A 27,370-nucleotide genomic window follows, 5' to 3' on the forward strand; every position below is an offset into this window, starting at 1 on the left:
GTTTGTACGGAGGTGTGTTTTGGGTCTTTGTCATGCTGGAAGGTGAACCACCTGCCCATTTTCAAGTGTCTAACAGAGGGCTGCAGGTTTTCCTCAAGAATTTGAGTTGGCAGCATCCATTTTCCCTTCAATCCTAACCAGTTGCCCAGTCTCTGCTGAAGAAAAACAAGACCACGGCATAATGCTGCCATGCTTCACTGTAGGGATGGTGTGTTTTGGGTGGTGGTCTGTGTTTGGTTTCTGCCAAAGATAGAGCTTAGAGTTCAGTCCAAAAAGTTCAACTTTGGTCTCATCTGACCATATAACCTTTTGCCACATGGCATTAGAATCTTCAATATGTTATTTTGGCATACTGTAAATAATACTCAGTGTGACATTTTTTTCAGAAGAGGCTTCTTTCTTGCCACCCTGCCATATATATAGAACTTGTGAAATTGATCTCACGTGCACAGATCAACCAACCTCTGCCATTAAGACTTGTAACTCCTTCAAGGTCACCATGGGCCACTTGGTAGCTTCCCTGATCAATCTTTTCCTGGCTCGGTCATACATTTTGGAGGGGCGGCTCGATCTAGGCAAGGTCTGGGTGGTGACTTATGCCTTCCACTTCTGGACAATACTCTGAACGCTACTCAGAGGGAGAGTTAAAGCCTTTGAAATATTTTTATATCCTTCTCCTTTCTTGTGCCTATCCACAACTTTTTCCTGGAGCTCTTTTGAAAGGATCTTTTCAACAATGGTGAATTCTTTATGTTACCATGCACTACTGGGAGCAGAATCCTCAAGGAACAGCTGATTTTATTCTGAAGTAATCAAAGCCGCCACATTTGTTGTCAGGTGGAGGCCAATTAACTTGGTGTGTAACTTGGAAGGTGATTGGTAGAGATGAGCCATTCGGTACGGTTGAAGCACTTTTGCCGAGTACAACTATGATACGAGTTATATGCTGGGATTGAATGAAAATCCTAATTAGTAGACTGTGTCTGCGTCCTGTGATATGTTTGTCACAGCGCTGCTCTGCTGCTGTGTCCCCCTCTGCTACACACACACACACACACACACACACTCTTAAGTCTCTAGTCTTTTCCTTTAACTTTTAAGTTTCTTCAGCTTCAGCTTTGTTTTAACTTCGGTTTGTGCATACTTATTAACAGCAGAGCTCTGTAAACGTGGGTTCGTTCAGACGTGCTGTTTGGTAGAATGGGACTCACGTTGCGTCCCTACCTGTTGGGAGATTTGTTTTCTTTTTTTAACTGAGTGTCTGACACTTTCTTGCTGTATTCCATCAAAATAAAGGTAGAGTGGTATAAATATTACAAATTAATTTAGCTGTGCACACACACACACACACACACACACACACACACACATACCGTCTCCTTGCCAGCAATTTTTTTTAAACCGTCAGCTGTCAACACCATAGACTTTAAAAAAAAATTGACGTAGCCTCTCCGCTGGGGCCCGTTCTCTCAACTTGATCCAATCATATTCGCCTCTGGGAGCCACCATCTTGTCCGTCTGTTAGACGTTTACAGAATTAGCCACATTAGCTCACATTAGCTCCACCGCCTGGGAGCTAGGTTAACAGAACACGTTACTAGATAAACAGGCGTGGGAGTCCCGTGTCTCGCAGAGATTAAACCGGCTATGATATGAAATAAAGTTTGAAAAAAGAAGAAGAAAAAAAAACACTGGCTCAGCAAGTTGAGTGCAGGCACTCCCGTGTCTCTAGCAGAGACTACACTGACTCCAGGAGTGAAGTACACGCAGCATTTATGATCTATGATATAAACTGATTTTCAGCACGGTCCCATGCCCATAGACTGTAAAACACCGACCCTCATGGCCGAATCCTCGCGCTGCTCCAGATTAGCATCTTGTGTATGTGTCATAGATAGCAAGTCATGGTGCAAGTGCGGCTATTTAATTAGCACAACAAAGCTAACGTTAACACGGTGTGTTCCTAAACTTTAACCTCCAATAAAATAAAAACTAGCCTGTTACAAAAATATTCACCCTCCTTAGTGTTGTCATGGAGATATGACCTAAACATACAGACTAGAATGTTTTTTTTGTCCCAAGCCTTAAAAGAGTTTAATTATGCCGTGAAAATTGGCCTGTTTAACATGGGGGTCAATGAGAAACTGCTCTGTTGTGCAAACTACTTCTACTGGACACTCGGAGCACTGCAGTTTCCGGCACTTCCGTATTGGATCAATCAGGAAGATACTGTGGTGGGGGCTTGGTCAACACCATAGACTGTAGAAATGAATGGATGGAGCAACTGGGTCTGAAAAAGGAAACCAACGCGAAAGTGCCTTAAGCCTGTATTCTAGCTGGTGGTCAGCAGGGGGTGATACATGGGTTGTAGAAGACATCTGGTTGCATTCAAGTCAACGGTGAAAATGATCAACTTCTAACATGCTCCGTGGCTACAATAAGCCAGTTACAGAGCTTTTTATTGTCTCTATCGTTAGTTTGTTGCCTTTTAGAATACTCACAAGGGTTAATTTTTTCAAATTCGGTCCCAGTTTGAGTCAAATAGACGATAAAGCAGGGGATGCATTCGGGGCATGGCTTACTTGTGATTGACAGGTCTCCGAGCTCTTGACTCTCAAACCTAACGTTACATCAGCCGTGGAAACCTACAGCCGTGATGTTGTTCTTCGGTGGTCGCAGTTTGTTTTCAGTTTAACCAGTTGAGCTAAGATACTCCAAGCATTCGGCTGGAGACAACTGGGCCCATCAGACACGTCAGGTCTGTGCAGTACACACTCTGAGGAGGATCAGTTCCTCTTAGACAAGAAGGTAGACGGATGTATTAGGATGCACTACTCACACAGTAAATCTGGTAACGTTTGAGGTATCTCTTTATTATATATGGTATAATTTATTGATTTGATGTTGTTTGTATTTTTGCTACATCTGTAAAGGGTCTCCACACAGAGAAAAGTGAGTGACTGGTGCCAACAGAAGGAATAGCTCTTCTGTGGAGGGGCAGATTAGGTGTCAGTCATCTGGTTGAAGAGAAGGGCGACTGCATTGACAACATTTTGTGGTGATGATGACTGGATGGTCATTTATATTTATTCTAAGACACAGGGTTGCAAAACCTAATGCAAATTGTATTCACTTTATGCTACACAATCGCCAAATCACTTATGCTCACCAGGCTCTGTTAATATTGTGAGCTCTTTATATCACCCACTGCAGTTTTTGCAATCTATTTATTATTCTCTGTCCTTAATGTGCACAATACTTTTATTCATATCCACAGTTATTGTAAATGAAAAAAGTAATAAATGATGATCCTAGTTTTCTGTTTCCCTGCTTTGATTTTACAGTACTGAGTGTATTAACATGAACTACAGAATACTCTTACTTGGTTATTCACAAGACACATTTCTATAATGTTGATAACAGCTAACATACTAAAGAGCATTGTAACTGATTACAAGTTGTGGCAAAAACTTTTAGCAATGTGTTCTTGTCTGATTACAATACTGTACATGTGACTAATGTAAAAATCCAAACCACATCTGCACCATAAAAACATCAACAAACCTTTGGCAAGACCTTCATAAGAACACTTATTGCACATTAAAATCTGAATTAATTTCAACAATTATATTATCTATGTAAGCCCTGTGAAGATAATACTTAAATGTGTACAGAAGAATGTAATAAATAATTATTCAGTGCAAAATTTACATTCAAGTGTATCTATGTAAAAATACATACAGTAAATACAAAATGCAGTATGTCAGCTCCCTCAATGCCAAGGCTGTTCCTCTGTTCTCTGTAGCTCTGTCAGCCCATCACCGGACATAGTCTCCTATAATCCACATACTGGCTGGATGGACAGAAAATATTGTGTAATGATGAGAAATGGATCATATTATAGGCTGTAGAGGAAAAGCGTTAGTTATAAAAAATAAAATGTCTGCTGTACTGTTTTATATTAAATAGCAATAGAAAAGTAACTTATTACTCACATAGAGCGGATGTACATGCCATGGTGACTGTCACGCTGTTTTTATTCCTGAATCAGAAAAGATTATTATCAATGGCTTATTAGTTCAATATTTTTAATGTCATTAACATTATCAATAATGCAGTTGAAAGGACTTGTAAACAAAAGTGTACAAATGTTAATTCTTAACACACATAATGCTGAGCTGTACTCAGACAGTATTCTGTGGTGTAAACTAGTTTAATTAGCTAATTTCCATCTGCTGATATCCTGAGTCTTGAACAAACAGCACGACATTAGCAAACTAAAGGTTATATTATAATAATGTAATATAATGCCGTTAACGTTCCATTATTCACGTTATCCCCCGTCAAGAAACTACAGTGACAGCTTACACAACTAAGCTACAATAACAACACAAGGTTAACGGTTATTTTTCATGTTTACCAAATGTAGTACTCCTACAGTAATGAAGGTTGAGTTAGCTGCACAGCTTACCTCCGATTATCAAAGCTAATGTTGTGAGCAGCAGCAGCAGCAGCAGCAGCGGCTCAGAGATGTCAGGTTGCTGATAGAAGTGGCGGGCACATGGCAGTGTCCAGGTCGGTATGTTTTTGGAGGTTCGCAAATCTATGAGTGATGTCACCGTAGCTCCGTCCATTCATTATACAGTCCATGGTCAACACACACACACACACACACATACTCTTTCTCTCTCTCTGTCTCTTACTCACACACACACAGAATGTCTCTCTCTCTCTCTCTCTCTCTCTCTCTCTCACACACACACACACAAAATAACCAAAAAAAATCATCAAAGTGTGAAAACTTTAGCTCCCAAACTGCAGCTCCTGTGAGGGTGCACCCATAAACAAGCTACGAAAATCCCTAAGGAATCATACCCCCAGGAGGGGGGGAGGATGAGCACCCCAACAGGACTGACCAACAGGTGACGAAACGGAACGGAAAAACGACTACGAGTGCAGTCTGTCAGTGTGGCAAAGTCTGCAAGAACCCGCATGGTCGTAAGATCCACCAGACCAAAATGAGATGTTTGACGGAGAAGCAGGTCGTGCAACGCACAGGTCCAATACCTGGTGAGACGCAGGAGGAGCCCGGCTACGAGTCAACCCCCAGTGCCCAGTCCCTCCACGCCCCACAAGCCTTTTCCCGATTCAAGCATTCCGAACACCGTCGGGTCATGTGGCCTGCTGCCAACAAAGAAAGAGAGTGGTTCCAGTTTGATGAAGATCTGGACCAAGTCCTTGACGCTACTGCAAGGGGAGATGCAGACCAGAAATTGCTGTCAATGTCTGCGATGATTGTCAGTATTGGTGCTGAAAGGTTTGGCATAAAGGAACAACATAGCATCATGAGGAAAAAACTCACCACCCTCCGCCGAGCAGAGTGGCATAGGAGGAGGGGTAGGGATAGAGCCAGGAGACGCGTAGCCTTCATCTCGAGTCCCTTTGGTTTCACCAAGAAGATCCTCGGGCTAAAGAGAAATGGTCACCTTGCCTGCACTGAAGACAAGGTTAACAACTACCTCAATGCCACCTACAGTGATAGCGCTAGAGAGGAAGATCTTGGGCCATGCAGAACCTTGATAACTCCGCCAGAACCCACCTCTGCATTTGGCACCAAGGAGCCAACTTTGAAAGAAGTTGAGGAAGTTGTCAAGGCAGCAAGATCTAATTCAGCACCAGGCCCCAGCGGAGTGCCATATGTGGTCTATAAGAGATGCCCCAGACTCTTGAAGCGACTGTGGACGATCCTCAGGGTCATCTGGAGAAGGGAGAAGGTGGCCCAGCAGTGGAGACACGCAGAGGGGGTCTTGATTCCAAAGGAGGAGAGCTCAACTACCATCGAGCAATTCAGGATCATCTCACTCCTCAGCGTCGAGGGCAAGATATTTTTCAGTATTGTTGCCCGGCGTATGATGGAGTTCCTCTTGAGGAACACGTACATTGACACCTCTGTGCAGAAGGGGGGAGTCCCAAAGGTCCCAGGAAGCATTGAGCACACAGGGGTCGTCACCCAGCTGATCCCGGAGGCACGGGAAGACAAAGATGACCTGGCAGTCCTTTGGCTCGACCTTGCCAACGCCTACGGGTCCATTTCACACAAGCTGGTGGAAACCTCACTCGACCGACACCATGTTCCAGGCAAGATCAAGGACCCCTACTAGACTACTACAGCTGCTTCAGTTTGAAAGTCACTTCCTGAACAGTAACATCTGCATTTCATTGGCTAGAGAAGGGCATCATCACAGGATGCCCCATTTTTGTGGTTTTGTTTTCCTTGTCCATGAATATGCTGGTGAAGTCAGCAGAGGTGGAGTGTAGAGGACCACTTACCAACTCAGGCATGAGACAGCCCCCTATCAGAGCGTTCATGGATGATCTGACAGTGACTACTACATCAATCCCGGGATGTAGATGGATCCTCCAAGGCCTGGAACGTCTCATTTGCTGGGCACGGATGAGCTTCAAGCCAGCCAAGTCCAGGTCCCTGGTGGTGAAGAAGGGGAAGGTTTCAGAAAGGTTTCGCTTCTCAATAGGGGACACCCAGATTCCATGGGCAAGATCTATGACTGCACCTTGAAGGACACCGCAGCTCTCCAAGCAACAACACAGGAGTTGGGAACCTGGCTGACAGCTGTGGATAAGTCAGGGCTACCAGGGAAGTTTAAAGCCTGGCTCTACCAACATGGCATCTTGCCTCGACTCCTCTGGCCACTGCGGGTCTATGATGTGCCAATGACCAACGTCGAGGTGCTTCGAGAGACAGGTCAGCTCTTTCCTGCGGAAGTGGTTGGGCCTACCACGAAGCCTCAGCAACATCGCCCTGTACGGGAGGAACAACAAACTCAAACTACCCTTCAGCAGTCTGACGGAGGAGTTTATGGATACCCGTGCAAGAGAGGTGCTGCTGTATAGGGACTCCAGTGACATCAAAGTCTCCTAGGCTGGCATAGAAGTGAGGACCAGCAGGAAGTGGTGTGCTCAAGAGGCAGTCGACCAGGCTGAGTCCCGCCAGGACTCGGGAGCAACCCAAGACCTTCCTACAACAAGGCCCAGGGGAAAGAAAGGCGTCAGCTGATCCAGGAGGAGGTCCGGGCAGGGGTGGAGGAAGCCTGCTGCAGTAGGACAGTAGGGATGCGGCAGCAGGGGGGGTGGACCAGATGGGAGGAGGCAGCTGACCGGAAGATTTCATGGACAGAGCTATGGCGATGTGAGCCATACCGGATCAAGTTTCTCGTCCAGTCAGTCTACGATGTCCTCTCAAGCCTGTCCAACCTCCACCGCTGGGGCTTGGCTGAGAACCCACTGTGCCCTCTCTGCCAGAGAGCTGGATCCTGAGCTGCTGCCCGAGAGCACTAGGAGAGGGGCGTTACCGCTGGCGCCATGACCAAGTGCTACGGGTCATTGCGGAGGCAATCAGCACAGGGATTTCCACTAGCAAACACCAGCTACCAGCAAGGCAGTCCATCGCCTTTGTTAGGGCTGGGGAGAAGCCACAGCAGCTCAGGAGTCAAGCAGGGGGGCTGCTAGCAACAGCCCGAGACTGGAAGCTGAAGGTCGACCTAGGGAGTCAGCTCAAGTTCCCGGAGAACATTGCAGTGACCACACTCAGGCCAGACATGGCCCTGGTGTCGGAGTGATCCTGCTGGAGTTGACTGTTCCATGGGAAGACCGGATGGAGGAGGCCTTTGAGAGGAAGAGAGCCAAGTATGAGGAGCTGGCAGGTGAATGCCGAAGCAGGGGATGGAGGACCTGATGCAACCCCATCGAGGTCTGATGCAGAGGATTCGCTGGCCAGTCTCTCATCAGGGCGCTCAAGATGCTGGGAGCACAACAGGAGAATCATCAAAAACATCCGACTGGGTCCCCTGGGCGAGGGTGTCTGTTGTGAGACCCGAAACACCCGATGAATCCAGGTGTCAACACTGATGATGTGTCTTAAGTTGCACCAAAAGTGTATTTTAGAATGGACGTGTTTCAATATACATCTCATACAACTGTGTGTGTGTGTGTGTGTATACCTCACACTAATAAGATCAGTGGCTTACATATCAGCTGTTAGGCTACCAGCTGCCTAGTAACAACCAATCATACTTGTGCAATTGTACAGCTTGGAATTCTAACCTTACACGTAGGGAATGAGTCCTTACAGCAAGTGAAAGAGTTCAAGTGCCTCTGGATCTTGTTCACGAGTGAGGTGACAACGGAGCATGAGTTTGGCCGGAGAATCGGAGCATCTGGGGCGGCGTTGCAGTCACTCTACCGCACCATTGTGACGAAAAGAGAGCTCAGGAAGGCAAAGCTCTCGATCCACCGGTCAATCTCCGTTCCTACCCTCACCTATGGTCATGAAAGAAATGACCGAAAGAACGAGGTTGCGGGTACAAGCGGCCGAAATGAGGAGGGTGGCTGAAGTCTCCCTTAGAGAGAGGGTGAGAAGTTCGGCCATCCGTGAGGAACTCGGAGTAGAGCCCCTGCTCCTTTACGTTGACAGTCAGTTGAGGTGGTTCAGGCATCTAGTAAGGATGCTCCCTGGGCGCCTCCCTAGGGAAGTGTTCCAGGTATAAGTGGAGAGATTATATCTCCACACTGGCCTGGGATCCCCCAGTTAGAGCTGGTTAATGTGGCCCGGGAAAGGGAAGTTTGGACTGGGCTGTAATGTAACACAGCTGCATGAGGTTCGAATAATATTTCTGGACATGCAGATCAGCTGTCAAGACTTGTTGAGCCAAAACCGTATCCATTTCAGTCTGGGCTGCTTTGACCCACACTGGGCCTCATTTATCAATCTTGCGTGAAAACGGGCGCAGATCTGAGCGCAGAATTGGTCGTAGGAAAGGACCCACGTGTGATTTATGAAACATTCGTATCTGACCAATCTCAGCGTACGAATGAGCGGGCCTTGATAAATGCTGCGGCTGAATTCGATAGTCTTTAACATGTTACGCCCCTAAATATTCCTGGATCGGAGGCCTCGCCCGCTGAGGTCAAACACAGAGAGGAAGAACGCTGGTTAGAAAATAAAATTTTCCGACACACAGATCGGCATCCTGACATCAGAGATGGAGCAAAATAAAGATGTGCTTTTTTCAGTCTTAAGAGTGGAATAAAAGGGCCCCATAAAAACGCTGTATGGAAAATAATAACGGCAGCGCTCCACTGTGACCCGAGTGCGCCTGTGCGCACTGTTGGACAGGTGTAACCCAATTAAAATCACACACGTTTGAACCTATGAATTGCAAGAAAAGCTGGGATTATATTTAGGAAACCCTTAGTCAAATACATTCAACTTGCTCAAAAGATCCATTTCATTCATTTTGTAATTATGGCTGCAGTATATTTCCACAGAACATACAAAAGGGTGTTGTTTTGTGTTCGCTATTATCCAAGTTTGTGATTTTAAACTCTTTAAAATAGTTTAAAGACTGTAAGTAACCAATGTTCTGACCGTTGTGGGTTAGCTGTATATAAACTACTTCTTTAGGTGGAAACAACAGCCTTCTGATCCAGAATATCACCTATAATGCGAGGGGGTGCATTTCACAGCAGGGGTGCTGAATACGGCGCACTTGCTCTGTAGCGGGGTTTGCCAGCGGGGTTATTAGGTATTCCGTAAGAGAATACATTTGTCACCTAGAAGAACCATACCAAGATGTTAATCATCTGATACCTTGTTTGATTTAATGCAATTTATCGAGGGTAGCCACGAACCGAGGAGATGACTTTGGCTCTGCAGTGCGTCTTGCTGCAGCCACGCGCCAACACATTCATTCATTCATTCAATGTCGGGGTCGCGGGGGGCTGGAGCCCAGCTGTTTTGAAATATAAAAGAATCGTGTGTGTGTCCCCGGTTACCTGGCCACCACGTTTAAAAGCAACAGCTTGGCATCACAAATCACCTGTACATTTCTTTAATCGAGTGGTAGTTTTGGCAATTGATAAGTGCGTAATCATTCATGGATGGTGCCTTCAGACGCACATGAGTACAATCAATTGCTCCACCACAATTTTTTATTTTTTTATTCGTTTTAAGAATCCGTTTTGATCTGTTCTTAATATGTGACTGCTTATGCTCAATGACAGCTGAGGTGTGTTCATTATTTTCAGCCAGATTTTGCTGTGCTGCACCGCAAATACACAGGCTCAAATGTGCGTACACTATCTCAGACCAGACGTGAGATTTGATTGTAGCTCCCGCTCACGTCCAAATTGATAAATGCCGACGTTTGCCAGGAAATGGTCGTACGCACGTTTTTCTTCTGTACGTTCGTTTGATAAATGAGGGCCATTGTCTCTGAATAGGCGTCAATTGCCTGTTCATGTCAGATACTCACTCTCAATACACGCCAAGCATCATTTTGTAATAAGCTATTGTTTGTGGGATCAGACGGTTAAGGCTTTAACTCTGAATGTGTTTTACCCTTTTACCCCATACAGACCATTTGCCATTGCCACCGGCCCCCTGTTGTCTCAGCTCACTGCAGTCCAGAGAGCTTCATTGCAAAAGTAAAGCAAAAACAAAACCCCTGGCTTGATCAAAGAGTAAATACTTGCTTTATTGCTTTGAAAACACTGAACTTGCCCCATTAATCCGATAAGATGCAACTCAGTATCCAGTGGTAGGTTCTGGCTGTAGTTCACTGAGCATGATTGGCCTATGGAAGGTATTCTTCCTTTTTTTATAGTTCTAACCTCAGCCAGCTCGAATCATTTTGTGGTTGTAAAAGGCCCTTCATTGATAGAATTTCTCCAGAAATTTGCATCATATCCACTGTCCTGCATGTTCTCTTTCGTGAACCTGAAGCATTCATTCTGGATGTCATATGTCTTGCTGTCTTTTTTTTTAAAGAACATGTCCTTGTTCCTGATATCTGTACATTTTAAACATGTTCTTAAAAGAAAAGCAGAAGATGCCCTGATAAGTCAAAGAATAAGGTTCAAGGAACAAAGAAGGTTATCCTAGCTGGAAGGGAATATTACAGACTTCTTAATCTGTATTTCCCAAATAGACCACCAACAAATGCTGCAGTGTGCAGAGAGGAAGCTGTGTGGACGTCATCCATGATGACTCCTATTGTTGGAAAACATTCCCCCACAATCTGTAGATGCTGTTAAAATGTATATTTGATGGTTGGATACATTGCCAGTAACCTTTTGAGATGATAATACATAACAATCTGGGTCTTTTCATATATTATACTTTTGCAGCACTCAAAGGTTTCTGTTCAGTTCCAGGATGAATAACACTAATACTAATGCACTGCAATAAATCTACAAGTGAGAAAAGTCTAGATATAATTTACCCTGCGCACAAAATAGTATGAAAACCGTGTCAATTTGTGACCTTGGAAAGAGCAAATGGCAAAAGCATCTCCCAGTTTTCATGGAAAAAGCTCAGTTAGCATCAGGCGACCTCAGTATGGACCTTGGGATATGTCATAAGTGGTTGTATGGTAGGAAACGGTTACGGCCTCTGTTGAAGAATGGTCAAAGCATCATTCTGGAAAGGGTCGAAGGTTATTGGCGACTAGAGAAGGAGGTCCTCCACATCTGGTGCCAAAGGCCACCCTGGACCACATTTTATGAAACAAAATAAAGATTTCACAGATCTAAGCATTCACTGAAGTCAGAAAGATTGACTGATATATGCGTTGAGGGAATGTTTGTTAACAGTCATTTCAGAACAACTAAATATAACAAAAAGTATAATTCATAGTAAAGTTTATAACAAAACATTTTCTTCAAATACTGGATGGAGGAATATGTTTCCAGTTATTGTTGACATATTAAAGAATGAGTAGATATCCTAAGTATGACTTATAGAAGTACTCAAGATCAACAATAGGGACACGCATTTCACACATTTGGGCACTCCTACATTATATGCCTACACTGTACTCATTAAAATGGAAACACTTAACATTTATTAATTATACAATTAAATTAGATTTGGATTTTGTTTCCATATGCACACAAAATTACATCTTGTACTTTCACATGATTATTTTACATCCCACTCATAGGAATTTGAAATGTAATGATTCCAACAATAGACAGCTGCACAGATTTCCGTAACAGCAGAAAAATACTTGTCAGAAGTGTTTCTGCTCCTGATGAACATCTAATATGAAGAAGCATTGGGTAAGCATTGGAAATGTAGCTCAGTCTCTGATACCTGCATACATGTACAGGGACCACTGAGGAGGAAAATATAGGCCAAACAATAAAACAGCCCAGCAGGTTGCGTTTCACAGTTAACCTACACCACAGCTCCATCTTTCTGACTGTAGCACTAAATATAAACACTGACAGCTGGGGAGGGCAAGACCCAAAGCTCCCTAGGGTTAAACTTGTGATTTATGCCAAAGAAACACCAGCAAAGCCTTTAATTGGGAATCGCTGCTGGCTCTGGGACTTTATAGAGCAACTGTTCCCAGACCAACTCTATCAACACCCGGATACAGCTGTGCTGGTCTTCGGACATGCATCTATTTCACTCCTCCTTGTCTTAATACTATAGTCTGATAGTGATACAACATGTTGATGAAAGCTTCACATTTATTTTTTAAATGGTTTCATGGTTTTAATCAGACACTGCATGTACAAATTATGAATTTAAATTTTTTCTCCGCTTCCTATGTCCACTATATGACGCTAGAGAACAAACACCAACTATATACCATGTGGCTGTATATCATGTGTAAACCACACCATGTAAATTAGACAATGTCTGTCACATTAGCTTTACTTCCTGTTGTCAGTAGGTGTCGCTGTGACTTAAAATGGGTGTGTAGATGTCTTCAGGGCTCCGTTTCACAAAGCAGGTTTAGTGAAAACTCTGAGTCTGTTAACCCTGAAATGAGGGAAACTCTGAGTTTTCCGTTTCACAAAGGGAGGTAACTCAAACCAGAGAAAGAGGGGTAACTCTAGCCTGTTTCACAGAGAGAGGTAACTTAACCTCTCGGCCAGTTCCCATGGTAACATCCTCTATGAACCTAACCTGGTCGGGACCAGGTTTTTCTCAGCAAACCTCGGGTTTCTCTCCGTCACCGTCATTAGGCCAACATTAGAAGTTATATTAGGTGGTGACTATTTTCACTAGCATGGCATGTCCTTTTGATAATGATCCTGTGAAAGAAGGTGCAACATTACTGCGCAGAGAATTAAATATTTGTCGGGAGATGATTATCAGACCGCGTATAGATGTTCTTGCATTTCCAGACAATTATCTTTTTGAGCGGTACCGTTTCATGTCACAGTCCATCATTTACAAGCACAACCTCATCCATCCTTACATTTCCAACAGAAGTCATGTTCTCACATCCCATCAGATATTGTGTGTTGCGCTGCGTTTTTTCTCAAATGGGAGTTTTTTATACAACGTCGGAGATGCAGAGCACTTGAGCAAGGCAACTGTATGCAGAGTGGTCAGAAAAGTGTGCCTCGCCCTGAAACGGCTACTACCCATCTTTATCATTTTCCCTGGACATGAACCTGTCAGAGCCATCAAGGAGGAGTTCCATAGGATTGCAGGTGAATGATGTAGAGATCCATTAAATGAATATTAAATAATATTCTGTTGACAACGCCCAATGACACTGTGCTGCAACCTCTGACTGGGATTATTCATTTTAATTTCTTTCAGGATTTCCCAGTGTGATTGGCTGCATAGATGGCACAGACATCCCCATCACGGCTCCATCACATAATGAAGCAGATTATGTGAATAGGAAGTTCATTCATAACATAAATGTGAAGGTACATGTGGATTTACTGTTTCAAAATGTTAAAGACTGCATCATAGTTCAACATCTGTCATTCTCTGCACTGTCAAGATCATATGTGATGCTGTATACATCATTTCCAATGTGGAGGCCAAGTGGCCTGGGTCTGTTCATGACTGATTTATCGGGAGTCTAACCTGAGCAACAGACTGCAACGTGATAAGCAGCCTAAAGATTTGCACAATACTGTATAATTCACTTGTCTCCCTTCTTTTAATATACTCTTATGTATCCACTTTACATCACAGGAGAGTTTCACCCTGCTGGGTGACAGAGGTTACCCATGCCAACCTAGACCTAAACCTAAACCTAAACCTAAACCTGACCTTGAACTAGGCCCCCAACAGAACTTCAACCGGGTTGAGATGACCATAGGCCTGCTGAGAGCCCGTTTCCAGTGCCTACGTCACCTCAGGGTGACCCCTGAGAGGGCCTGTGGCATGTGTTGTTCTTCATAATATTGCCACTATTAGAGGAGAGCAACACCCTGCCCTACAAATTGAAGAACCTGATGATGACCCTATCCACCTGTCAGCAATGCTGAACGGCAGAGCAGTCAGAGACCACCATATGCCATCATCACTTTAGTGATTGAGTCACCACCATCATCACTACCACCACAGCAGTCAAATAAAGACGTAATACATATTTAATTTGGTCTTCTTTATTTCCTGCAAATACAACAGCTAGTTTAGTTAATGTTCCAATAGTTAACATAATTCACCTGTGACCATGCACCTACCTCTAACTTGTGCTCCAGTATTTTAATTTCTAGGTCTGCCCTCCTAATCTGTCGGTCCAAGACATTTTCATTTTATAAATGTCTTTGACTGGTAACTGAGAATACATACAAGGAGGACATTATACAGTTGCACATAAATTCCACAGAATGAATTTCTGGTGTTTACTGAACATCCATCTCACTGTGTCAGTCTGTGCAGTGGAAGATGAGGGACCCTCCTGCTGCTGCCCAGCCATGCCCTGTTAAAAAAGGATGAGAATGTGTTAATACTTCAGTGTGGGCTAAATGTCACTCTATATTCCACCAGAATGTTAAGAAATGTAAATAGAAAGACAGTCGGTAACATAACAAGATTTTACCTCTGTAGGCCTTTCTGGATCCCCCTCTGTAACTGTACTGCTGTCCTCTCTGATCTCAGTGCGTCGAATACCGGCGCTCTGGGAGACTTGCTCCACGCACTCCCTGCGCTCCCTCTAGGCGCACGACAACAATGCTCTGCACGCTCCCGCTACGCTCATTCTATTGTTTTTCTTAATCGTTTCTGTCTGGTTAAATCTGTGGTTAAATTACCACATCAATGTCTCTTTCTACTCTGAAAAAAAGAAAGGTTGACAAAAAAAAAATACTCTGCATTTATGTTACATTAATTTTTGTCAGTCGAGTTTATGATGAATAAACTAATGTTTCATATATTCTTGTAAGCCTACATTCTGTTGGGAATCATATAATATTTTATGAATCCTGACTATGTTTCATGTGTACAAATCTCAATTGGTAAAGTAACTAGTAACTGAAGTAATCAGATAAATGCAGTGGAGTTAAAAAGTAGATTATTTCCACTGATTTGTAGTGGAGTAGAAGTATAAAGTAGCATGAAAAGAAAAAAATATTCAAGTAAAGGAGAAGAGCCTCAAACTTGTACTTTAGTCCAATAATTGAGTGAAACAGGTTAACAGGTATGTTCAATTAATAAGGATTGTTTTTTGACAAGGTTGTTGCTTTGAGTTTGCCTATCACTACTTGTTTTGATAAGCTGTTATGCTGTTGCACTTTGAGGCCTATTGCTACAATTTATATTGATACAATAAATATATATACAGTCTATGCACTCCTATGTAGCTGTAGTGTTTGACAATATCCATAAATGTGCCGCTTATACTTTTCCGGCCCCTCATTTTGGATCATTTTTCGTCCTCAATTCCAAATTAATTAAATTGATCTACTATATTTATTCATTTATATTTATATTTCATATTTATTTCATATTTATTCATTTTTGCCATTTTCACCACTTCTGACTTGTGTGCCAATTTTTGTTTATTTTCAGTCTCGCAGGGGTCCAATATGCTTGATCCTGCAAGTTCAGTGTAGTTGTCGAGGGCTGAGATGGAGGAAGTTTGGGATGTGAATTGACGCTGTAGATGGTGAAATTGAGGCAGAGATAGAGTAGGGAGCATTAGACTGGTATTTTACTGATCCTTGCCAGGCTAAACTGTTTCTGAGGGCGACTGATTAGCCTTTCATTTGCAGTGATTACAATAGGTTCTTTCATGTTTTCTCCGCTGACAGTTAGCTACAGGCCAGCATTTAGACCTGTGTGTGTGTTTTTATAGCTAAAGTATTTTCTGGCATAGAACAAATGAAAGAGTCTGCTGAGCTCAGGGAGGAAAAATGTTAATGAACTAAATGGTATCTGTTAATTAAGCTTAAATACTCAGGGTTAATGTATTGTCATTGCACAAACTTGTCCATCACTGGTTTTAAAATGCGTCTTGAGTGATCAGATCACTCGTGGACACGAGAGTTGTGGGATCTCATTATCACACAAATCCATCTAAGCAGGGTCCAACTAATGCTTTTGTGTTCTGAGCAATGGTAAGCCGGCCAATCAGCATCCTGTGAGGAACTACTGGCAGCTGAGAGGGAAGCAGGGGGTGACGATGACGTGGAGAGGTGCCTATTCATTCAAAACAACAGTGGCGACTCCAGCAGCCTGTGATACAGATGGTTCATCCAATCACTTGCCAGTGTCTTGAAAGTGCCTGCCGTTCTCAAGTTTACAATGCAGGTTCTCAGAATGCAGTAATGACTGTAACATAAATCCTCATGAAAAATCACTGCCTACAGTTTGTTTGTGGGAAAGGCATACTTTTCTCTGCCTGGCTGTTTGTGTGTAATCTTCAGATTTTCATGGTGGCTCCTAATCAATGCAGGCCACACTGAAAATAACTGGATCTGGGACATAAAACTTTACTCACAAGAAATGTTGCAAGACTTGACGATTTTCTGTAAAAAACTGGGCAGCTTTAGGATGGATTATAGTATTTTAGTCAGTGTGTTACCTACAGTAGATAGCAGTTAGTAACATGAAAGAAAACACTCCACCTTAAAAATTATGGGCGCTGTAAAAGTGTTTATTGACAGACAGGCTGTCACCCCGTGTGCAGCACAGTGTGTGTCTGTGTGTGTGTCCAACCCCGCAGCTGCAGCACTTATTTTAACGAGACTGTGCAAAGATGTGCGTGCACATTTCATTTTCTGTGCTGTGTTCTTCTTTACCACTGGATAAAAGTGTCTACTCTACTACACCGCGTTGTTGTGTCGTCTGTACTACCACACGTCACATCCTGCTGAGAGCTACATCCAAGGATGAAATTTTGATTTCAGAGGTGGGGGGGACAGAGGTATTTTCAGTAAAACTCTAACTCTTTCAGTTCACTGTGTTTTCTAGTAGTTCTTCTAGTTTTCTATTGCTACTTTATGCCGTTTATTCTTTCAACCTCACCTGTGAGCCTCCGGCCTCACCTCCTCTACCTCTTCCAGCCTCTTCTACATCTCTTCCAGCCTCTCCTCTTCTACCTCTTCCAGCCTCTTCTCCATCTCCTCCAGCTTCTCCTTCTCTACCTCCGCCAGACCAGTCGGAGTATACAATGATTAATAGTGTCAAAAGCTGCACTGAGTTCCAGTACTGGAAGTACTGAGGGGGAGTCTGATTCCATCAGAAGCTCATTTTGACTTACTTTAGTAGGTTCAGTATCAGTGCAGTGATCAGTGCAGACTGAAAAGGGTAAAAAAGTAAAATGTGTTTTTTAAGTAGAGGTTTAAACACAGCAGATAGCAAAGATAGTGGGGACAAAGCCAGGCAGTCACAATGACTTATTACACATACAGGTTTTTAGGCCTGATTTTCAACTCACCAACAGTATTTGGAGCTCCCCGAGAAAAAGCCCTGATCATAGTGAAATCAATGCTCGCAAATTGGTGCTTGAGCCTGATGTGTGAAACGTGCAAAAATGGAAGCAGAGAGGCTCGCTGGTGCAGACACATTCCAGATATCTAGTAGGCTATATCTGGACCTGTCGAGGATTCCAAGAGTCAATGAGAGCCAAAGACATAGGTTGAAGGGAACCCTGAGGGAGGGGTCGACTCTAACAATAGGAACTTGGACTTAAGTTATAGTTGCACCTAGAGAAAACAGACTGGACGTGTGTTAAACAGGCTATTTTGTGCCAACAGAAACACCCCTTAACCCTCTTTTCTGTTTTGTTTTATTGCTGCAAATCAGCCACCAGCAACATGGAGTGGTTGTTTCGGGCGGACATCGAATAATCCTGTCTTGTGCATGATATTATGTCGTCTCCTGTCTCACTTCGCACATGTGTTTTTGTGATAAAACGTAGTTTGGAGTCCAGACACAGGGATTGTTCCTGGTGAAAGATGAAGTTGTGTGCGACCCCCTGCCACCAGTCAGTCAAGTTGTGTGAAAACAAGACAGCAAGTTGTGTATTGTGAACAGTATAGCAATCTGACTGCTGTCAACACAGAAAAAAAGGAAGAAAAAGCCGATTCCGACCAGTTGTATGTTGGCAGAGCGCCACCTACTGTCGTTTTTCCTATTCTCCCCCGCTCATGTATACGGGTGGAACTGCAATAATCCGATTATTCCCCATACCAGAAAAGACCATACTCCAGTTACTGCTGTGCATGTAAATGACTCCCTTTTGAGTGGTAGGCCGTTACACATGAGCCATTTCAGCCAGCAGATGCGGGAGGTTGGAGGGGGTGGGAGGTGGAAAGCATTCACAGGAGCATCAAAGCACTTCCTCTCCACTCCAGCGATGGGCACAGGGGAGACAGCAGTCATGCTGCTGGGAGCATAAGCAGACAACTTCCTGCACGAACCTCCCAGGTCCTGACTGATAGCTGGGGTGGAACATCGATTGCCATGCTCAAACTCCCTCAGACTCTCGAGCTGGCAGCTATGTTTCCTCTTTTTCTTAAGTTATAGGGTATGACCTCTCCTCCAAAGACTCCCCATCACAAGGCTCTAGGGTGTAGGTTTCATTTCAACATTGTGGGAGGAACATATATTAAGTTGGATATTTTGAGTCAAACACTTAATTTCCTACATTCTGGTGAATTTCTATGTACCGACTTATGGTGGAAATGTAGTCAGTAAAGGAAATCACAAAATTCAGTTCTGATAATAGACTTTGGAGGACCATTTATAAATCACTAAAATAATTTTTAAATCAATATTTTGTGTCAAATTATTGATTTTATTTGTTGTATTTACAGTATGTCTATTTTCATACCATTTTAGTCTTAGCACTTAGTTACTTCAGAAACCAAAGTGCTTTATTTTCCTTCTATTCATACAGTATACTGCACTTCTTTCATGTGTTTTACAATAAATGTGTAGCTGGCCTGAGAAGTTTGGTTTCGGCTGACCAGCTCACAGTATTCAGTATCATCAAAAATAACTTTATTAAAATCAGAAGAGCTGACTACTGCTTTGCAAAACCACTGTTGTGATCGTGAAACCCCTAGTCCTCTAGGCAGGCCCAAGCCCCCACCACAGAGACTTCCTTGTTGATCCAATCAGGAAGTTCCAAAAACTGCAGTTCTCAGAGTGTCCAGTAGTTTGCGCAATAGAGCAGTTTCTCATTGACCCCCATGTTTAACAGGCCGTTTTCACAGCATAATTAAACCTATTTAAGGCCTGAGACAAAAAGCATTCTAGTCTTTATGTTTAAGTCATATCTCCATGATAAAACTGAAAGGAGTGAATTGTTTTGTACCGGTATAGTTTTTATTTAATTGGAGGTTCAAGTTTATGAATAATTTGGGGCGTGGCCTCTTGAGTGACAGCTAGCCTCTGGCCCTCACTTCACCCGAGAGGTACAGTATACGTCATCCAGATGGAGATATCTCTCTCCCCCCAACGTCACATAAATCGCTTTTTGATTGGATCAAGTTGAGAGAACGGACCTGGACGGGTAGGCTACGACCATTTTTATACAGTCTATGCAGGCCAGATTAGATGGACAAGAAATGTGATAGGATTTTATTGGGGGATATTTATTCAAATACTGTGTTCTAGTCAGTGTTAAAAGGTATGAATTAGAAAACATGCATACTGTATCCCAAGGATGTTGTTGCTCTTTATGGTTTCCTTGCAGTGTACTGGTAACCTCCCACAGTCCACAGACATACAGCAGGTTAGGTGGATTGGACACTCTAACTTGTCTGTAGGTTCTTGTGAGAGACATGGTGTGAGTTAGAAGTTCATCCTGTTTTAAGTAGAAACGTTATACATCAGATTATACATAATGAAATATCAGGTTATAAAAAGTAAATCATTATTACAGGTGTAGTCTTGCAACTTACCTTAATAGCACTGTGTCAGCGCTGGAGAAAAGTCTGGCTGCACTGCACTTCTGGGATGGGGAAAAACATGGGGAAAAACATTCAGATTTCTATGTATTTCTTTAAACCAATCTCAATCGACTTGGATGGTGCTAAGCCACAGATACAGCAACGATGCCCTTGCAACATAGAGGAGATATTGGAAGGGGTCTGACGTAGTCCACTAATGGCAGACTCTATCCCAACAATCTACATCTGGTGAATCAGACTATTACTCGAGCTCAGACTTCAGACGGAGTGGAGTCTGAATTAGTATCAAATGTTGAATCAATAACAACTGAGCAGAGCAATTTCCAGATATAAAATGTATTCCAGCTATTGCTCTCATGCACACTATATAGACTCTCCATAAACATTAACATCCTCAAAACTAGAATTGTACGGGTCAAGTTTGGTTTCACTGCTATTAGCCTTTACCCAAATCCTGGATCAGTTTCCAAACCAGAAAGCACAGGACCTCTGCTGGAAACAAATTCCACCCAGAGGTCTCTTTGTTAAAGTCAAACTGTCCTGCCAAATATCTATAAATATCATTGTAGTGTTCAGGCCATGGATCTGACACCAGGGCCTCCGGGTTTTACTTATTGGTTAATTTATGATGTTGCAGCCAAAGTGTCAGTTATCTGGCAATTGTCCTTTCTCTGGGAAAATAAAGGAAAAATACGGGTTTTCTGCAGCTCCAGTGAAATATTTTTTATGGTGTCAGTCTCAGAATGAAAAGCTTCCTTCTTACACATCTTCAGCAGTTTCTGAGCCTGTCCAGAGGAAAGGGGGGGGGGTAGCAGAATAGATCTGACTCCACAGGGAGGTATCTGTGTCATATCTGTTGGACTACTGAGCAGCATGTTTAACAAGTCACAGGAGATGAGGGGCTTTGCCTGGTTTCATTTCACTCTCACAACCAGCTCCCCTGGCACAGTTAGCAGGCAGCTGGTACAGCGGGCAGTGGTGCAGGGTGCGGCTTCTCCGCTGCTTAACTCTTTCTGGCTTCATCTCAAGAAGGCAGTAAACTCTGTCAGAGCAGTGAGAAAGTTACTTCTACTCAAAGATATAGGCAGAGTTTTAGTTAGTCATAGGAAATAGGTGCACTTGGCACAAAACATAAGACATTTCCCACCATTCACCTCTTGAAGAGAAAATATTTCTCCTGTATTAGCTTCTTTGCACTGGATACCTGTATAATCTAGAATATAATTTAAAATCCTTCTCCTTACCTACAAAGCTCTTATTGGTCAGGCTTCATCGTATCTTAAAGAGCTTATAGTACCGTATTACCCGACTTGCCGGGCTACTTGTCGTTCCTAGAGCCTCCAAAAGCAGAATGGAGAACTCCCAAGTGTTGTTGGGAGGCAGACCCCGTCCCCATATTTAAGAGTAAACTTAAAACTTTCCTCTTTGATAAAGCTTAATGATGCTGCTATATACCTAGTCTGCTCTGGGGGATAATCCTGTTCCTGATACCAGGGATTAAGATTATCAACGTCCCATTGTCCCCGGGACGATGAATATTCTCTGTTGGGTCGATCTCGGGACGAAGAGAGTTTCCGTCTTCAAGACTTTCTGTAAAGCAGAATGGGTTTGCGGTCGGTGGAATAAATTGGAAGAGGAGTGAGCTTCGTTCAGTTTGCTGGCGCGCTCCGCTCGCTCATGTTTGTGTTGTTCAGTGAGACGCACGCGTTGCTCTCGCACTGCTGCCGCTTGAGCTGAGACGAAGATACGAGACTGACGGTGACAGTCTCGTATCGTCGTATTACTCTCTGCTGTTACTGTGTTGTGGTGCTTGCCCATGCTGCGCTGGCTGAAGCCAAAAGAGGGGCAGTCTGAGTGCACCCAGCACAGAGCCCATCCCAGTACAACCCACAGAGCCTGAGGTAACATAATGCCCATTCACAGCTACGAATACCTTGCACGTGAGTCTCGGGGCAGAAAGCTTTTAGTGGCTAGGAAGCTAGGAAACTGTGGGAATTGTGATTTTAAATAACTACTGATACCGATACTTTAACCTCCCACACATTCAGACATGTTAACACATCCTCTGATATTATTATGTTAAATTATTCCATCACTTTCATCTTATTGTCTTGACTCCAGTAGTAACTGGTAAGCAGATTAGCATCGTCTGCTAGCTAGCTAACGTAAGCAGTCGCACACAATTATACTGGGTAATAACACACTAAACTGTATACTCACCACACCGACATTGTTGGTTATCATACTTGACTTTTTTGGTTATGGTGGTAAAAGCAAATTATCCACCAGTTATCCACCATCAACACACCAGGTAGACTGTCAAAGTTTACGTTAGCAGGGCTATTACCAATTGTTTTTAATGGCAGTCTGTTAGCTTCAGAGATAGCCAGCTCTAAATCTACGTATGTGTATTATCATTATTTCGGTTTATAAAACACCTGATACTTTAACTTGCTGATACAATGTCCTCATGATGAATTAAACTCACAATATGCTGTCACTTAATGGAGGAGTAGTGGCAGAAGGTCACGAAGACCACAGAACTGCTTACATCATGTAAGTGGAGTGGATATATCTGTTTATTATAGAACATTTCAGAGTAAATCGACATGTTTTGCTCTGAATCACAGCACTCACAGCTCTCTCACACACCAACATTGCTGTTAAGGTACACTTAACAGTTATAAATACATTAGCTGTGCAAACATGATCACAAGCTAATGCTCTGTAACTACACTTCAGGGTTTTAACATTGGCAAACTGACTTTAAAGATTAACTTGTAGGTTTGACAAAATCTGATGCTAACTGCTAGTGCTAATGTCAGCTAACAATAATGTAACTGACAGTTCTGTGTTTATGTGTGGAAAGGAGGTGTGTCCCTCCGAGTTGCCGTAGGATGGAGGTTTTGCTGGGTTTTACCGCTGGTGTTGTGTGTCTCTCGGTCTGAAAAATAAAGTTGAGCAGAGTTGCATCACTGGACACGCTATCTGCCCAGCATGCTCGAAACCAGGTTTAAAAGGGTCCTCGTCTGCACGCCACACGTCGACAATGTAGCGCACCGTCTTCAAAGCACCGCGCAAGGTTAGCAAACTAGCTATACTGGGGCAGCTAAGCTAATAAACATGGACACGGTGCCGCAACAGACGAAACGCACCAAGAAACACAAACAGCGGTTTAGAGAAGAACACTGCTGCCACCAATGTAGCCAAGCATTAGGGGTTTTCCTATACTTTAGTGATGTAAAAACAGGACAGGAGACGGGATACCATGTTGATGCAACTCAATGCAACTTTATTTTCCAGACTGAGAGACACACAACACCAGCGGTAAAACCCCGGAAAACTTCGGCAACTCAGAGGGACACACCTCCTTTCCACACTTAAACACAGAACAGTCTGTTGTGTTCCATGGCTGCTTTACAGCAAGAGTACTAACCACACCTCGGTTGTTATTGCTGAAACACTTCGGCTGGTTCATGTCGAAGCTGACAAACATTAGAAAATTAAACATGTGTTTTCTTCCAGCTGAGTCTCCATGGCCATGACCATCCCTCCAACCGGGGACGTCAGATTCACCAGGGGCTGAAGGAGGTGCACCAGTATGTTGGCACCAATATCTTACTCTGAATTGCATTATATCACCGGGAAAATAAGAGCACCCTAACGTTACACGGCTGTGTTTCCGGTACTGATGCATACTTTACTGCCTCACCTTTCTGTCATTTACACTTTCTTAAATGACAGAAAGCTTTACTTGTTGCTACAGTAACTGTAGATGCCATCAGCTAGTTAGTTAGCTCAGTCAGCTGTGCTGCCGGGATTGAGACCTCAGAGCACTGGGTGAGTGTTGGTGCTAACACCACTAGCATAGTAGCTTTGGACCGCTGGGAGGAGAGGGTTTTTTCGGACTAGGGCCAAGGATAATGCTGGCGGAGAGTAGCATCAGTGTTGCGCAAGTACCGGAGCCGGGTGAGCGGGCTATAGAACCAGGTTCAGCAGCTTCTACAGACATCATGGCAGAGGCAAAGAGACTGCAGAGGATGTGGATGGAGGAAGCTAAGAAAAGAAAACTAATTTTACCATGAACCTCATGTTGAACGCCCCCCTAAAAAAAAAGTACAATTCATTTTATAGTAATAACAGAATTCCTTTCAAAACCAGCATACACCACCATCACCAAGTTATGTGAAACAGTCTGAGGTCATCAATCACATCTAGAAGACACCAGCATACCTGTGTTTTCATTTATAACGCAATGATGAGATGTTCTGTCATGACGAGAGTGCTGGTTGTCATCTTGAATAGAATAGCTTTTTTATTGTCAATGTTACTATTTATTTATTTAGCTGTAGTATTTGTGAGTTCAAAGAGATACCTCAACCTTACATATAAAACATCAGGTATATGGTACAAAAGACAATGGCCCTCATTTATCAATCTTGCGTGAAAACGGGCGCAGGTCTGAGCGCAGAATTGGTCGTACAACAGGACATACGTGTGATTTATGAAACATTCGTATTCGAAGATGAGTGAGTTTTTTCTTTATAAAACTATTTGATTCATTCATCAAAATTACTCATTATTTCAGCTATACTTTTGACCACTTGGACTGGGCTGTAATGTAACACAGCTGCATGAGGTTCGAATAATATTTCTGGACATGCAGATCAGCTGTCAAGACTTGTTGAGCCAAAACCGTATCCATTTCAGTCTGGGCTGCTTTGACCCACACTGGGCCTCATTTATCAATCTTGCGTGAAAACGGGCGCAGATCTGAGCGCAGAATTGGTCGTAGGAAAGGACCCACGTGTGATTTATGAAACATTCGTATCTGACCTATCTCAGCGTAAGATTGAGTGGGCCTTGATAAATGCGGCGGCTGAATTCGATCGTCATTAACATGTTACACCCTTAAATATTCCTGGTTCTGAGGCCTCGCCCACTGAGGTCAAACGTGGAGAGAAGAAACACTGGTAAGAAGAGAAACTTTTCCGACACAGAGATCGGCATCCTGACATCCGAGATGGAGCAAAATAAAGATGTGCTTTTTGGCAGTCTTAAGGGTGGAAAAAAGGGGCCCATAAAAACGCTGTATGGAAAAGAATAACGGAGGCAGCCAGCCCGAAGCAGCGCTCCACTGAGACCCATGTGCGTGTGTGCGCACTGTTGAACCTGCGCTCCTGCTCTGTAGCGACGTTTGCCAGTGGGGTTATTAGGTATTCCGTTAGAGGATAACCTTTGTCACCTAGAAGAACCATACCAAAATGTTAATCATCTGATACCTTGTTTAATTTAATGCAATTTATCGTGGGTAGCCACTTACAAAGGAGATGACTTTGGCTCTGCAGTCTGCCTTCCTGCAGCTGCGCGCCAACACAGCAGTTTTGAAATATGAAAGAATCGCGTGTCCCCCCTGGTCACCTGGACACCACGTTTAAAAGCAACAGCTTGGCATCACAAATCACCTGTACATTTATCGAGTCGTAGTTTTTGCGATTGATGAATGTGTAATCATTCATGGATGGTGCCTTCAGACGCACATGAGAACAAGCAATTGCTCCAACCACAATTTTTATTTTTTTTATTCGTTTTAAGAATCTGTTTTGATCTGTTCTTAATGTGTGACTGCTTATGCTTAATGACAGCTGAGGTTTGTTAATTATTTTCAGACAGATTTCGCTGTGCTGCACCGCAAATTCACAGGATGTGAGATTTGATCATAGCTCCCGCTCATGTCCAAATTGATAAATGCCGAAGTTTGCGTGGAAATGGTCGTACGCACGTTTTTCTGCCGTACGTTCGTTTGATAAATGAGGGCCAGTGGGGTTTAAAAGCGGCTGGACGCTCATTAAACTTGGTCTAAACATTTGATAACTGAAGAAAGTAAATAGAGTAATAAATTATTTCTCTCGGTTTGTGCTCTCTCAATCCGTGCTGCTCTTTCTTCGTTACAGCACCATAAACGTAGTGTGGAGATAGGGTTTGATTCCAGATATGACTGACAACATGCACATTTGTTTCTGTTAGTGGTAAGTATTAATACTCGTGCCTGTGCAGTATTATTATTACCAATACTAGTTTAGGTAAAGCATGACTTTACAGTGTTGTGACTGTTATCTGCTGCTGTTAGCGATCGTCAGCTCAGCGGTCACTGACAGAGAGCTGTTCACTACTCACACAATTCCTCAGTCTCTGGCTGATCTCAGATATTTTTCAGTTATTACTCCTGTCCCTGTCTCGCGGACATCTTTAAGGATCATACTTATACGGCTATGGTCCGTGATACGCCTATAAATATACATTTTCAGCCCCTTTAGTGTCAAAAAAACACAAAATAAGCATTGTGATCCATATATGAAACTGAGCGGACTAACTTCTCCTACGTCACATCCCGTTAGGCGATTTTTTGATGCAGATGTAAACTTTCTTTACAAAACGACTCCAGATGTTGATGTAGTGTTTATTCATGTATGTATATATTTTAATTTAGTTTCTACATAATTTTCCTAAACATTGATTAAAAGGGGTCTCTAACCTGCAAGTTGCTCTTTAACATTAGCCAGTCTTCAACTGGAAGTCTTTCTTTTAGTGGTGTGTAAAACCTAGGGACTGACCCGGCCCAGTAGCTTACAGGAGATCAGAGTCTGTTTGAGCCTGTTTGAACCCATCCTCTCCGTCAAATTGCACCATAAAACAAGTATTGCAGAGGGGTTTGACTGACAGTTAGCGTTAGCTGTTCCAGCAAGTAAAGATGAAAGCGATGTTAGCGATCAAGGAGAACCGTAGCCATTTGGGCGTGCGTTTTAATGCTGTTGAACTCCTTTCTCTCAGTCCATGGAGTGAATGCTTGGCCTATATTGACTCCGCCCGTCTCCGGTCACTCAGCTGCTGGGACAAATAACGTCTTCTTCACTGAGGCTCCGAAGCAGCTGCAGAATTGGCAAACTCCATTTCACCCAGTGCCAGCCTAAAATAACTTCACCCAACAACAGACAACCCTGGCAACCAGCAACGCCCAACTCTATTGGCTGCTACCATGGAAACAGAACGGGATAGAATGTCATTCTCAAACCCGTCAAAATATGTTTATGTTTAATGTATGTTTAATATATTAATTCAGACTATCATTCTGTACCCCTCAAAACGCCCCAAGTGAATGTATTATTTT

This window comes from Echiichthys vipera (genome assembly GCF_963691815.1).
Source record: "Echiichthys vipera genome assembly, chromosome: 11".
Classification (NCBI taxonomy): Eukaryota; Metazoa; Chordata; class Actinopteri; order Perciformes; family Trachinidae; genus Echiichthys; species Echiichthys vipera.